The sequence below is a fragment of the Camellia sinensis genome, chromosome 9 (assembly GCF_055761805.1).
Source record: "Camellia sinensis isolate YWXY chromosome 9, ASM5576180v1, whole genome shotgun sequence".
NCBI classification, from domain to species: domain Eukaryota; kingdom Viridiplantae; phylum Streptophyta; class Magnoliopsida; order Ericales; family Theaceae; genus Camellia; species Camellia sinensis.
The window spans coordinates 124,270,063-124,286,480 of NC_138969.1; the positions used below are offsets into that span (position 1 = coordinate 124,270,063).

The following is a 16,418-nucleotide window of genomic DNA, read 5'->3' on the forward strand; positions in this document are numbered from 1 at the left end:
AAAGTTTCTTCCATAATCTAATAAAAACCTTGATGCTAATGGGCCTTGTGAACTAAATTGTGTTTCAAAACACATTGTTAGCTATATATACTAAGAGGTCAAGTGGTCTGTCAGCTTATATACATATATATATATATATATATATGATATAAAAAAATAAAATTGTCAAATGAACATGAAAAGAAAATTGTCAAACAGAACATCTCTACTGCTATATTTAAACAAAGATTAGAAAAGAAAGAAAGAAAATGAAATTATTTATACATGTTCATATTTATGAGTAATTAACCAAATAATGGGTTATTTTAACAATGATCTATTTTTATCTTCTCATTTTCAGAACTCAATCAAATAAAAGGAAAAAAAAAATTCATTTTTTTCACTAAGTTATATACATAATAATCAACAGAGTCCAACCTGCTCAAAATCATGTTTTCTTTCACTAAGTTTATGCAGCAATAATATGCTTTGTTTTAGTATTACCCCCTATTCCTACACCACAAAAAGGAAAATTAGAAAAATGTTTCCTCAACTCCAACTTCAATGAAAATTGGACAAAATGTTTCTTCATACTGTGGAACCCCCTGTTCCCAATCATTCTTGAGGCCCAAATTAATGTCATTATTCCAAGCCCAGATTAATGTCATTATTCCAACTAGAAAAGATAAAAAAAATTGGGGAAAAAAATTGGGAACAAATCTGGGAAAAAATTATGACAACAAATTGAACAGATTAATACAAACAAAAATTGGGAAAAAATTTAACAGATTAAAAACAAATCTGTTTCCACAACAAACCCTAGAATTATGGCAACAAATAAACAACAAATCCATCAAACTCAATAAATCAAGCCCATCAAACTCAATAAATCAAAAGCATCTATTTTTTTGAACAACAAATCAAACTATGGCAACAAAATCATATATATATATATATATATATAAGTAAAAAAGCATGAAGGGACGAAGGGAAAAAAATGAGAATGAAGACGAACGGACCTCGTCGCCGTCGCCAATCCCTCTCTGTCCGTCTCCTGCAGCTTCCCCTCGCCTCACTGCTGCCTCTCCTCTCCTCGCTGTAGTCGCCTCTCTATTCTTTATTCGTCTCACTAGGGTTCAACACCAGACAACAAAAAGAGGCTGAAGCAAAATATAAGAAGTGAGAGAAAAAAAAAATAGTTTAAAACGACGTCGTTTTGAACCACCGCAGGGGCCACCGCAGGAAAGTATGACAGAGGATCTGGACTCGAGTGTGCATGTGTCTCCGTGTTTACTTTATATCTTTTAATTTAATCGTGCTAGTTGTTTATTTGAATTTTTTTTTTAGCGTTAATTTTTTCGTTTTGGTGTCTTTCATTTTTTCGTTTTAGCATTTTTCATTTTTTCGTTTTAGCGCTTTTTATTCTTAGTCAAATATTTCACAGCAGCAACTGCTTGTCGTGTAAAGTGAAAAACATGTTAAAGGGATTGCATCCATCTGCTGTGTAAATTTAATGTATTAACAACATGCCCACCCCATGTCATAGAAAATATCATTATTTACGGCCAACAAAGCAAGTTGTAAAAGCATTGTCAATATTACCATCCACGGCATATAAAATGCATATGCCATTATTAAGATATTATTTATGATATGAAAAAAAAGAAAGTCGTAAAAGTAAAAAACCACGACTTGCATATATTGTATGTCGTTAATATGATGTTGTAAAAAATAGTTTTCTTTTAGTAATAACAATTTTTCATGTTTGGATAGTGTACTGCACCACAAGGTTGAACTTGTGGTTTGACAGGCTTATGTACCCTTTTTGTTGTTTTGTGTAAAGGCCAAGGGCCCTTGATGAATTTATTTGTAATTAGTGGGGCACTATATTTGGTAGAAGGGATGCCCTCTTTAATTTGCATAAGTTTAAGGGCAAATTATTACTATTTTGTGTCTTGGTGAATTGTACACATGCCATCTATTCATGTCACGTTGAATTTTGAGTATAGGTTACATGTATATATTTTGTGGAATCATGCTTCGTGTGAAATTAATATACATGGAGAGCGGACTATTTATCTTGTTAATCTTGCTAGTGTTACACTTAATTCCATTGTTCTCGTTAATTCAATCCCATTGTTCTCTACCTTTTATGAATTATTGGGTACCTATATATTTTGGGGGCATTACAATAGTAGTCACTTTAATGAACTTTATTCAAAGGTCTTTGGAGTAATGAACCTTAAAAGGTGTTTGGAGTGCTTCAAAGTAGTTAAACATTGCAACAATAATACTGGAATTATAAGCCTTATAGACCAACCAGAGCCAAGTTAGAGCTGATAAGAGCGCACCAACTCCTAAATCTACTTTAAGTCAAGATCAGAGCAGGCACACAACGCAATTCTCAAGGGAGTGTCTGGTGGTAAAACTCACCAAATAATTAAATATATATGTGCTCCAGCAGAAACAAATGCTAAAAGACTTCGAATGTCGAAAGTCATTCTTTGAAAGTGCACACAACAACATTTCAAAGGATGAAAATCATCCTTCTAAAGTTAAAGGTGTCAATAAAGGACAAAATCTTTTGAATGCACAGAAAAAGGACAGAAGTCATCAGTCGAAATGGTCACAACAAAGCTCCAAAGGATCAAAACCACTGTTCGAAGAGCAAAAATATTGATAGAGGACTAAAATCTTACTTCGAAAGTGTAGTAGCTTAATTTTTCGAAGGCTTATAATGCTCTAAAACTGCAATAGCTATTCAAACCTTCGCACACATCAAACATTGTGCAACTTTTATATTTTGAAACATGTGACTTTGCATGCAAAACTAATTACAAGAAGTACACATGTGGCTCAATAGGTAATAGCCAAGTAAATGGCCATACCAATTACTCAAACACATGCTCATAAGCTTTGAAGGTCTAATTTTTACAAACTTATTTTTTCTTTCTTTTTTGGCCAACCTTAAACTTATATTAGCTAAACATGAAAATAATTCACTGAATATACTTACTAAATTTTGACTTTTGTTAACCACTTCATCAAAATCAAATTTTGATGTGACTCACAAATCCAAAATGAATTTTGAACAACAAAAACCATAATATAGGGTGGCCTTAAAATTTCACACGTCTTGACATTTAAATAAGGCACAGGCTTGTTTGCAGTCCATAATCGGACTAGAGCATGTTGTTGGCCTTCGTGGGCCCAATACGGAGCCTATATCGATCATCCAAATCGTTTAATATGTAGGGCTCATCGAGTACTTCATGCCTGCAAAAAATCAAGTTGATCAGATATTAATAGCCACTTGATTAGATCAAATTTGTGTCAACGGTAAATATGATTTTGAACATAAATTGTCGACACAAAAGTGTTTTGATCATGTGACTATTCGTATCTGATCAACATGATTTTTTAAAAAAATGAAGTAATCGATCAGTCCTACACATTAAACGGTTTAGATTACTGATAGAGGCTCCGTGGTGAGCCCACGAAGGCCCAACAATATGCTCTAGTTATCCCTTTAAATAATATCAAAAAAATTGAATTCATGAACAGTGAGTTGTTCATTATTTTTAACCATGTTTGCTTTAAGAACATGTTCTTTGGCCAAATAATTTTCACTATTCATTGTCAAATGGGGTTATTTTTCTATTTTTTCCATTAATAGCTTATGAGAATCCCCTATGTTGTCTTCATGATTTGGCTCTCTAAGAATGGATTTTTTCAACCCCCCAAGTCATATATGGAACATTATTCCTAACCATGTTTGGCTCAACAAATTCTCTTTGATCATGTTATTTTCATAATTTGGCTCCTTAAGAATAGATTTTTTGACCCCCTGAGCCATGGACGAAGTCAACCCTTTGCCAATTTTAACCATTAATGACTTGAAAAAATTTCTGAAAAATTCCACAAACTTCAATCTTTAAAGACTTGGTAGTGAGAGTTAACAACTTATCCCTTCATTAGCAAATTTCCATTTCAAGTTGATGAATTACTCTAACTATATGGTGTCTTTTTCTATTAACTAAATAATATGGTAGTCAAAAAGCAACTTGAAAGTTTTTTCATAAAGAAAGTGGATCTTTTCTTGAAAATCCAAAATTTTTTATTCACGCCAATATATTTTATATTGATTAATTTGAACAGAAAAATCAATTTGTTTTTCATTTCTTACACTTGAGGTCTAGCCAACCTCTGGCGACTCTCCTACAGGACCATCATGATCTTAGGCCACTTTTGGCTTCTTTCTGGCCATCTTTTGTCCTCCGACAACATTTGACCACTAACTCCGCACGGACCACTAACTCCGCACGGACACCTTCGGCTACCCACCACTACCAGTCAACACATCCATCTATCCTCCATCTCGGGCCACAAAACAAGGCAACTCATCAAATATATTTCTCAATTTTTATTTTTGTTTGTTTCCAAAATATTTTTGTACACCAAACAAGTTTTTTGTTTTTGTTTTTTTACAAAAAATAAATGAAAACCTATTTCTTGTTTTTTGTAAATTAAAAACTGAAAATGTTAACAAACGAAGCCTAATAACTTCCTTATTCTCTCATCTTTATTCTTGTGTTGACATGTGTTCCTCTATGTCTTCCGTCTTCTCTATTTTATGGTTTATGTTCTCCACTTTCTCCTTCATCTTTCATATGTACTCTTAACTTCCTTCAACCTCCAAGTAAATAGGAGAATGTCATGTGTCCTTTCATAATAATCTATGCTATTATATTAAATGAGGCCTAAATTTGGTGTAGTGAAGCTTCTGCCATGTGTAATTTAATTGATTAAAAAAAATTCCACATTTTCCATCCCAACTAACTCCACACTCTTACAATCACTCAAAATTTTCATCCCAACCTACTCTACACTCCAACAATCACTCAAATTTGGTATCTTGGAGAATAACAATTAGAAGAAAAAAAAAAAAAAACACAAAACAAAACAAAACAAACCCATGTTTTCCCTATACATTTTCCATCTCAACATACTCTACACTTTCATAATTAGTCAATTACGTTCATAATTTTTTTTTTTTTCACTTTTTGGTTTCTTTTTCTCTACTTTCTGGTTTCTCCTCTTCTTTTACAATGGTAACAAATGATAATTGCAAATAATTGAGAATTCCGAATGGCAAAAACCTTTATCTCTTTCATTCCAGTTGTTTCAAATCATGATTGAAGTATTGACGGTAGTTCTGGCCTGTGAGGATTCAACAAAAAGAAGTTTGTTTCCGCCAACAAAAAGTTCCTTTTTAATTGTTAAATCTTTAAATCTTTTTTTTTTTTTTTTTTCTAAGTGATATACGATTTTGACTTTTTGACGTTATACTTCATTTTTTTATTGTTTTTTTCTTCATCTATAACAAAACTCTTTAATTATGATTGTTCAGAGTCTTGGGTTTGTAGTTTTTTTAATTTTTTTCATAATTTTTTTTGTATGATTATTTTTATAAAAAAAAATCAATGTTCTTAAAATTTGTTGTTTAAAAAAATAGTTTTTTTATTTGTAATTTGTGTTATTATTATTTTATTTTTATATTAATAGGTTTACTATTATTTTTTCTTTGCCTTTATCAAATCTCTTTGGTTATGATGTTCAGAGTTCAGTTTATAGTTTTTTTTAAAACTAGTTGGACCCCACGCGCTATGCGCATGGGGTCGCGTCACAGTTATAATGCTTATTTAAGAAATTTCTATATATACAAGATGAGTTCTTTTTCTTTATTTTTAATTTTTTTTATTTTACCAACAAAAAATTTATTAATAAGATGAGCACTAACTAGGAAGAGAAATACGATCAGTTCAAAACAAGAACCATACTACACATCTCCAACACAAAACAATCACATAACTATAATCACCTCCATTTAGTTTCATTCGTATTAAAGATTAAGTCATTTGTTGCCTTCCACAATGTCTATAGAATTGCAAAAAACACTCCCAAATGTTCCTTTTAACAATCAAGGCAACCAACTCTTCAACCCTACCATTGCGACCCTTCCACCATCACATCAACTGTTATTAGCACCCCTAGACTATAACCGCTACTCCAACTCTAACCAAACATCACAACTGCTACTCCAACTGCCATCCTTTCATAGTACTTCCAAACTACCAAAATCACATTCTTTAGGCACCACTTCTAATAACTTTACAGTAGCACATATACACTTACAAAATGCTGTATGTTTGAGTTTCTCATCTAATCATGCTTCGTGAAATTCAAAATTTTGGTCCCACCACAATCTTTTTTTTCTAAAAAAACCCCAATTACAAAATATATGCACTTTTGCCATTAAAATATAGTAAGAAACACAACTCCTTTATCACAAAAAATATTTCTTAAGTCTATCTAACCAAAAATTTGTTCTAAAAATTTTAAAATAAAATATTCTTAAAAGTTTTACTTATCAAGAAAAAAATATATTTCCTAAATATCAAAACATTAAAGCTACGCATTTCCTTGTCTAAAGAACAGCATCATTATCCTAATCAGCTAAAAAAGCTTCAACCTCATTTGATATTTCAATGATGCATTGTTTTCAATAAATCGATAGCCATCCTGTCATTTCTTTGCAAACCCAATTTGTGACATTTTGGCCCTCCATTCTTATTGTAGTCCCTTCAACTCGAACAGAATACTCATTTCTCTTTTTGAAGTAATATTGATAGTTGTACAGAAAAATTACATCTCCCATAATTTGTCTCATTTTGTCCCAAGATGAAGCTATTGAGAATCCATCTGTCAATTGTTCAAATTTTTGAAAGCAAGAACTAATTGAAACTTGCAGCTCTCAAATATCAACTTATAGACCATCTATAACTCTTATTTAACAATTAAAAAAAAAAAAAAAACATTTTTGACTAACCTTTCAAAAAAAGCTAATATGCTAATCATTACATAAATAGTTAAAGGCTGAAAAAACATTACATTTCATAACAGGAATTTTTTTTTTTTTTTTTTTTTTTTTTTTGAAATCTTAACTAATCAAAACATCTGTAACAGAGGTGGACTGCAATGACACAGCATCAACACTGGTTTTTCAAAAGTGAAATGATAGAAATAATAAATTGACCAGTGGAAATGATAGGTGCCCATGAAAACAGAGACATGCAAATCAGATGTCAATACATCCATATATAGCAAAAAAAGGGGGTAGAAAAGTTCTAAATTACATACCAGATTGTAGATTTGGGGGCAGTAATCTGTGAACTGAGAAACAAATTTGGGGCAGTAATCTGTGAACTGAGAAACAAAGAAGTTGAACCAAGACAAGAAACAAAACAGAACAAAGAGTATACACACTTATCTATCTATATATATATATAGACATGGCTTTGTGAACCAACTAACCGACTCTCTTTTACAACACATTAGAAATCTTTCCAGCAGCTGAGCAAGCCAACAAATTAGCTGAAGTTTTGGTAGTTGCTGAGGCCATATTGCTTGAATGCTAACAATTGTTATCCGAGCGGTGCACCGAACAAATGAATCTTCTAGGAGAAATCAATTTCCACAGCTTCGCAGGTTAAGAGTTGCAGCCTTTTGAACTGCACATGTGTGTATATATAAGCTCAACTTTTCTTCAATTTCCACCGCTTCGTAGTAGCGTTATACCAAGCTTATGCACTTTTTATATCCAAGCAGGTCTCTTGGAAAATGCTAGAAGGCAAGCAGGAGTGTTAGATTTGAGTCTAACAACAGTGCATCTAACAAACAGGAAATTATGAAATCAACCTCATTGAAGATTGCTGGGGAAGCTACAATGACACCGGCTGAGCTGTATGCAGTGCTTCTCCAGCAAGCTCTTCATCAATTCAAGCTACCTATGCCACTACAGATTAGGCAGTGCGCTTTTCACCCAAGCTTGTTCCTTAAGTCATGAGATATTAAGAGGTATAAATTGTTCAATTTCGTTGCTGCAAATTACTCTCAAGTTTTATCAAAGAAATTGTTCAATTTTTTACAATGAATATTCGTTTGAGTGTTGTATCTTCCTTTATTTTGCAGTTTGTATTTAGGCTGAACTCTGTATGGTTTTTTCTTTCACAGACCAGATGCAAATCCAAACAATCTGGTATGTAATTTTTTAGTTTTCCATTCCTTTGTCTTCTATGGAGATGTCAATACCTGATTTCTATGCTTCTGTATTAGATTGATGTTTGTTAGTGTATAGACAAATTATGCATACCATCTGCTTGACAATATGGCTGACTAAGCCTAACCAAGTTTAGCAAAGCCAAAATTAATTCAAAATTTGTTTATTTTGTTGGAGAAAATAGCACACTTAGGTCATGTTTGTTTGGGTGGACATGAGCTTGGGATTGGACTAATAGTCCAATAAAATTATTAATCCGATGTTTGGTTAAACAATTGAAGTAGGGACTAATTATTTTAAACTTGACTATTAGTTAAGATAAGATACATAATCCAACGGATTTGTAGTCCTAGGACTATTAGTCATGGGAATGCTAATCCAGTCCGCCCAAACAAACATGGCCTTATTGATTCCTTATTAAATTTGACTGTATTTAGAAATTCTAGACAAAATCGTCTGCTTTATTCGTGTAAGGAAATTAGTTGGACAAGACATGGTAAGAGTGAAATCGGTACACTCTTTCTGAATACTTGTCAATTGCGCAGGCTTGGATCAAGCACAAACTGGGATTTTCCACCACAACCATGATCCTCTGATCGCCACTTACAATATCAAGGATCGCAGGTGAAAAGGATCAAACCTTTAGAAGAAGGATAGATGTGACTATGAAAAGAGAGGAAGCTGTCTCAAACTCTTCTGGATAGATAACAAACTCAAGTAATGAAATTAAAGGCTTTAGGGTAATATTTGATGCCTCTAGAGTGAAGACATATACAACAATTTCTGTATGCAAGTTTCAGAATAATCCTCTTGCATCTTAAAATGTACCAGTTATGTTCACGACATAATCTCCCACAAAACTTCAATCTGAACATCTATGTCTCTCCTACTTTACATCCGTAATTAGTTTCAAAACTCAAACCAACATTCAAAAAAAGGTTGTCAGACTAACTTTTTTTACATAGAGCCCTAAAGCTCAACTATTCTTTCAAGACCTCAAATTAAAATAAGAAGAACGAGCAGCAAATGAATTCACATAATGTAACATCATAAAACTAAGGTACTTGAAAACCGTAACAGTTTATCATTGTAGACTCCAATTTTTTTATTTTATTTATTTTTTATCCGAAAGAATTTTGTTACAGACTCTATAATCATTTTTAAATTGAAACTTTTCATAGCTTTGCAACATATGAGATCAGTTTATCAACAAAAAGTAATCTATCAAAATAGTTAGTGATCCAAAAAGGCCATTAAAGTTGTTAATTTCACTGCCAAGCTCATAACCATGAGAAATAAAAATAAATAAATAACAACCAACCAAATTTGGCAAAAAAGAACTTGAAAAAAACTTCTGGACTTACATATTCTCCATCCAAGAATCTGAAATGTCTATCAAGCTAAAGTGGCTCAAAACTCCATTTAAAATCCACCTTGATGTTGAAAAAAAAAAAAAAGGAGAAAAAAAAAATCAATAAACCAGGGAAATAAGTTTAGAATTCTAAAGTTGAAAATCAGATTCAGAACATCTAATCCTAACCCAGATATTTGATTACAGTAAAACTGGATTTGTGGGTGCCCCTGAAATCACCTATTACAAACCAAACCCACTAGTCTTTGGACCCCAGATTTGTTAAAGAGAAGAGATTACATATGAAGTTGATGAGATATTTAAATTCATGTATGCAAACATTTTGTATCCCACAATGAGTCACTTTGATTGACTTCTAAAAATTGAATCTATGCTTTTGTTTGGATTGCATCCATTGTGGATTAGAGGGGTGGGGTGGCTTTTATATTATGCCAAATATAAACCTCTCTTGCTATATTTTGGAATTGATTAGATTTTACTTCTCATGTGTATTTTTCTCCTCCTGAATTAATAAGGGAGACACATAATATGACAAAATCAAAAGTCAAGGTTTTTGTTAATTCTAATTTTAGATTTTTTGTTTCTTTATTTCTCTCAAATTGGTTTCATGTATTTATCCTTGTCTTTGTTTTTCAGCATCACTGTCGGATGTTTATCCCTGCATTCAACTTGATATTGTAATGCTCTTCTCTCATGGCTGCAAATTCTGGTATGTACATGCCTGCCTCCACACTTATGTGTCTTGTATGATATCCTAATTTCCATGTTCCTATTTTCTTTTGTTTTTATGTGCACTACATGCATACCACATGTTTGTCAATGTGCCTGAAAAAATGAAGAAAAAAAAATGATATACTTCAGATTGCCTTTACATTCTTTATGTTTCTCTTTATTTGCTTTGCAAAATTTTCCCAACTCAAGGAAACAAAAGCAATTGTCTTACTAAACTGGTTTCTAGATGTTTATGTATGATTGGAAAACACGTTGCTCTTGTATTAGCTGAACTGGTTTTGGATTAGGAATAATGTATGATATTTTAGACAATACAAATGATCGGTGTAGTATTCCAAAATGCTTTTAACTTGTGGAGAATGTAATTTAGATGTTTATGTATGATTGTCAACACATTGTTCAGTTATTCACTGAATGTTTTTTCGACTAGGAATGACGGATATAATTATATTGGAGGTCCATGAAACGAAATCTCGAATATTATTGACAACACAAGAGACGCTTGCTAATAATAAATACTAAAGTTGTGGAACTTGAGGGAATCTAATCTAATTTAAATGTTTATGTGTCTGACTTGAAATCTTAAAATTAAATTCAAATTCAAATCTTAAAAATTACAGATACTTGAATCAATCTTAAAAAATTCAACTATTCTTATTCAAATCAATCTTAAAACCACATGTAAACTAAATCTAAATTTTAACTATTTTGAGGATCCTTTTTAGAGGTCTCAAGGCTAAACATGATATTCCCATTCTTGCTAAACGTTACATGGACAATGTTATTTAATATTTCAGCTTCTTTCTTTTTTCTTACAACTGTTTTCCTGGACAATTAAGAGAAATCTGGCTTGATTAAGAAATTTGTAAATCAAGGGTTCAATTTTTTTTTTATAATTTCTCCTTGTTAATGATCTCTTTTGTTTTTGTCCTTTCAGAAATTACAGTTGGATGAATTTGCTCCACATGAGGTGAGCTTTGAATGCATCAACAAAGATTTTGATTTATTTCTTCAAGGAAAATGTCTCTGATGTGTGATATGGAGAAAATTTCATTTTTACCCCTATACTTTACCTTGATGATCAATTACACCCTCAGACTTTGAATAATTTCAATTTTATCCCTATATTTTTTGAAATCATATCAATTAAGCTCCTACCGTCACATTTGAAACGGAAAAAGTTCAAAAAATTACATTTTGACGCTAAATTTCAAAAAAAAAAAAAACGCGAATCCACCATCTCCTACTCACTCTCTCCTCTTCCTTCAATCCTTTCATCTCTCTTCCGCCCTTGCAAGCGCTGCCTCAAACTCTCCCTCTCTCTTTATATATATATATACAAAGTTTCACAAAATGGTGACAATGTAGACAACCTCAGCAGCTCTGGGTCTCATTGATTCAAAAAAAGAGAATCTCTGAAAATCCTTTGAAGATCTTCAATCCCACTCATCTTTTCTCTCCTTATTCACCCTCTCATGGTCTGACCTCAATTCCCACTTTTTATAAGAGGATTAGATCAACAATTAGAGTTGTTTTTCAGCAAAATTTGATGGTATTTCATTCACAGGTGCAAGTTCTGCAAAAATTGGCATTTGGATACATTTATTGGACTTCATTCTTTAACAAATATTAAATGTCTCATGGGATATCATTTGCTTTGAAGAACTTTAGATTTTTAACATTATATTATTGATTTCAATAGGTGAAATTTGTTTATCACAATGAATAAAAGAAAGTTTTTCATAAAGAATAGCATAATTAGCAACATCTTTTGTATCATTGTATGTCTAAGACTGTAATAAGACTTCAAACTTCAAGTCTTCCTAGACACCAATATACTCTTGACCAATTAATAATAAACGGGATGGGTTGGGCAGTCCTACAAATTCACAAACTGAGCAATCTAAATCCTGTAATGAAAACCTTATACAGGTTTATTTCTTAGTCTTAAATTTCAATTTTAATTACTGGTTTAAAGGTCTGGATATGTTTTTATTCATTTACTTGTTTATTTAGGGTTTAGGCATTTTGTCAAGCAGGTGGTGTGCCTAATTTGTCTATGCACTAACAGGTACCCATGAAAACAGAGACATGCAAATCAGATGTCAATATATCCATATATAGCAGGAAAATGAGTAGAAAAGTTCTAAATTACATACCAGATTATGGATTTGGGGCAGTAATTTGTGAACCGAGAAACAAAGAAGTTGAATCAAGACAAGAAGCGAAATAGAACAAAGAACACATATATCTATATATATATAGACATGGCTTTGTGCACCAACTAACCTACTCTCTTTTACAACACATTAGAAATCTTTCCAATAGCTGAGCAAGCGAACAAATTAGCGGAAGTTTTGGAAGTTGCAGAGGCTATATTGCTTGAATGCTAGCAATTGTTATCCGAGCGGTGCACTGAACAAATGAATCTTCTAGGAGAAATCAATTTCCACAGCTTCGCAGGTTAAGAGTTGCAGCCTTTTGCACTGCACATGTGTGTATGTATAAGCTCAACTTTTCTTCAATTTCCACCGCTTCACATGAGCGTTATACCAATCTTATGCACTTTTGATATCCAAGCAGGTCTCTTGGAATATGTTAGAGCATCTCCAACCCACTAGGTATATGATGCTTGTTAGTTAAAATGCCTAATGTGACTCACTTTTTTCAACTCCAATGCACTAGGCATATGCTTAGGCATTTTGACTCAGCTCACATTCACTAGCTACATGTAGCTAGCCTTCAAGGCCAGGCAAAATGTATTTAATCATTAAGATTATTTCCCTCCATCTTTGTTGTTGACGTGGCATTCTATAAAGTTAATAGTATTTGGATGAATAGCTAAAATAAAGAGCATGGTTGGGGTAGAAACATGAAATCGTTGATAGGCAAAATAAAATATATACTTTATAGTAATATTTAGATAGGTAAAATGCCTAGCAAGAGCGTTAGACCGCGTTATACCTTTCTTAAATTCTTTTTATATAGGTTATAGAAAGCAAGAGCGTTAGACCGCGTTATATCATTCTTACATTCATTTTATATAGGTTATAGATTTGTTTGTTTTTTTTTCTTAATTTTTTTCGTATGTGTATTTTTTTCAGTGTTCTTCAAATTTGTTGTTGTTGTTGTTGCTGTTTTTTTTTTTTTTTAATATATATATATATAAAAGCTTTATTTTTTTGTTTGTTTTTTGGGTTATTATTATTATTATTTTATTTTTATATTAATAGGTGTACGATTATTTTTGTTTGTATATATCAAATCTCTTTGACTATAAATGTTTTAAGAGTCTTGATTTTTTGTAAGTGTATTTTTTTATTTATTTTAAATTTAGTGTTCTTAAAATTTGTTGTTTAAAAACGTAGTTTGTTTATTTATTTTTTGGGTTATTATTATTTTATTTTTGTATTAATAGGTTTACTATTATTTTTCTTTATATATATCAAACCTCTTTGACTATAAGTGTTCAAGATTCTTGAGATTGTGTTTTATGCTTAATCAAATTTTAAACAAAAATCAAAATACTCCAACTAAATCATACATTATTTTACTTAGTGTGTATATATATATATATATTTGAAGGTTAATTTATGACTTTATGATGTCCAGAATAAATAATTTCTCAGGTGGTTCTCTATCGACACCCATTTGCTTTGACTGTAAGTATTTGTTGGGTTTGTAATGCTTGAAATATGAATAATTGTAAAAGAATTATTTTTATACTTAAACAAAAATGTAGGAGCCGTTGATTTTTTTATTCTATTTACCTCACATTTTTATAATTTTTTTTTCTATGTTTAAATGAGTTTATGATGTTTAGAACAAATAACTTATATAGTCATTCTCTATTTGTACTTTTTTGAAATTTGCACGCTCATCGCGTGTGCTAGCCACTAGTAATAATAATATTTATGGAGCCAACAAGGGTATATAAACAATAGTATGGCAAACAAATAAATGGGAAAATTACACTAACCTCCCTTAAGGTTTACAAAAAAACACAACAAGTCTCACAATTTTAGTTAATTATACTAACCTTTTTTTTAATAAGATTAAATGGACTAAAAATAATACAAATAATGTAAAAAGTCAAGGATAAAAAAAACACATACATTTTAATATAAAAAGAGATAACATTATCATTTTTATATCCATTTGACTTCTGAATTAGAGTCTAATGGCCTTGTTTGGTTTGTTTGTTAAGAAATAATTTTTGAGAAAAAATTTCAAAAATTTATTTGGTTGAAATTTTTTGAAAACAAATTCAAAATCACTTTTTTCTCTACTACATATCAATCAATCACTTTTTCTTTCTCTTCTCTCATTCTCTCACATTCTACACATCAATCAATCATTTTTTCTTTCACACTCATCTATTCAACGATAAAAAAAAAATTAAATCATCTCAAACTCTAAAACTATTTTCAAAACATACAACCAAACAACTTTTTAAATTTTGTAAACTCTTTTCAGAAAATTATTTTTCAAAATTATTTCACAAATACAAACCAAACATAGCTAATATAATTATATTAAAATTGTAGAATGTATTATTTGTAAGTTGAACTTCAAGAAAGATTAGTGTAAACCAAACCAAATCAAGTCTTAAGTCTCATCAAATACGGTCAACTACATAAATCATCTTCTCCACTCGACTCTATTATAGGCCATTTGATTAGTCAAAATAAGGAGATTCATATATCTATTTACTATACTAGCCCACGTCAATTTAGGTTTGCCCCTTCCCCTAACACTTTCATCTATCGTCATTATATCGCATCTCTTCACTACTGCCTCTACTGGTCTCTATTGTATATGATCAAACCATCTCAATCTATTCTCTCTCAACTTATATTCTATTGGTGCTACTTTTACCCATTCACGAATAGATTCATTTATAACTCTGTCTATTACCCTAGGTAGACAACCCAAAAGGGGGTGAATTGGGTTATTAAAAATTTTACAATATTAAAATTAACACAATATTCATAATTTCAACAAATAAAAAAAACAGAATAATAATTATCAATATAAAAGTAAGAGAGATAGGGAGAGAAAATCAAATACTGAGATTTATAGTAGTTTGGCACGCCAGGCCTACGTCCACTCCCCAAGGAACCTCCTTGAGAATTTCTTTACTATCAATTGAATAAATACACCAACAAGCTTGTGGATTTGGCACATGACTTACTCTTATAGCCTCACTCAACAATAAATGTCTCACCCTTACAAAATCTCTCACAAAAATAATGAATAAAAATAAGTGGTAATTAAACCCTCTTTTACAATAATTCTCTCACAAAGAGTAAATATGAAAGTGTAAGAACAAAGGCTATACTTAGATCTGAAAGTGAGAGAGCAGAATACAATATACTCAGAATTTTGGAGCACACAGAAATTTTTATCTTCAAGTTCTTGATTTTTCTCCACACACAACACTTCTATTTATATACAAAAATATACCCGTTGGAGGTAAGACGCCCCTTGCTGACGTCATGGATGACATGGGCACCTTTTCTTTTGTCAAACTATAAATTTTCTTTGTTCACTTTTTCTTTTTCTTTTTGTAAGAAAATTCAAAGCATTTTGCAACTTTTTTCTTTTTTCCTTTTTCATTCTGCAGGCAAAACATGTTCAAAGATTTACAACGAAAAATTACATAAGTCTTCTCCTGTAATCATTACATTATATTTAGACATGGGCACCTTTTTTTTTTTTGTCAAACTATAAATTTTCTTTGTTCACTTTTTCTTTTTCTTTTTGTAAGCAAATTCAAAGCATTTTGCAACTTTTTTTCCTTTTTCATTCTGCAGGCAAAACATGTTCAAAGATTTACAATGAAAAATTACATAAGTCTTCTCCTGTAATCATTATATTATATTATATTACTTTCAATACTTTCACTATGTATAAAATATTTAAAACTTTGAATTTAAACAAGCAAGATATGAAATTATTTAGTCCATCTTTTTCTTCTTTTTTGTTATAATAATTTATATATATATATATGACATGATATAATCAATTGTGTAAAAAATCTAATTAGTCACGTGATGTATTTTATTTATATTATATGCATTATATATAATATGCTAAACAAATATTTGCATACATAGTAAAAAAATCTCTTTAAGTAATATTTATGATAGATCTGAACATGTATACCCTTTTTAAATTTCTGTATATGTTGTAGAGATTTTAAATTAAATATAA

General features: G+C 31.1%; 2 long non-coding RNA genes across 4 annotated transcripts; one reads left to right on the forward strand and one right to left on the reverse strand.

Moving 5' to 3' along the window:
• Positions 1-7,111: 7,111 nt before the first annotated feature.
• LOC114315977 (uncharacterized) lies at positions 7,112-12,850 on the reverse strand. 3 transcript variants are annotated; one of them, XR_014340247.1, is made up of 4 exons: positions 12,362-12,850; positions 9,463-9,531; positions 7,738-7,826; positions 7,112-7,662 (listed from the first exon to the last, which is right to left on the reverse strand). It is a non-coding gene; the product is annotated as an uncharacterized LOC114315977 (long non-coding RNA). The 3 variants fall into 3 exon arrangements; XR_014340246.1 differs by having other exon boundaries at positions 7,738-7,873; XR_014340248.1 differs by lacking the exon at positions 9,463-9,531 and having other exon boundaries at positions 7,738-7,873; positions 12,362-12,741.
• On the forward strand, positions 7,427-11,178 carry LOC114315978 (uncharacterized). The gene is made up of 5 exons (XR_014340249.1): positions 7,427-7,558; positions 7,648-7,896; positions 8,011-8,077; positions 10,107-10,179; positions 11,140-11,178. It is a non-coding gene; the product is annotated as an uncharacterized LOC114315978 (long non-coding RNA).
• Positions 12,851-16,418: the final 3,568 nt, after the last annotated feature.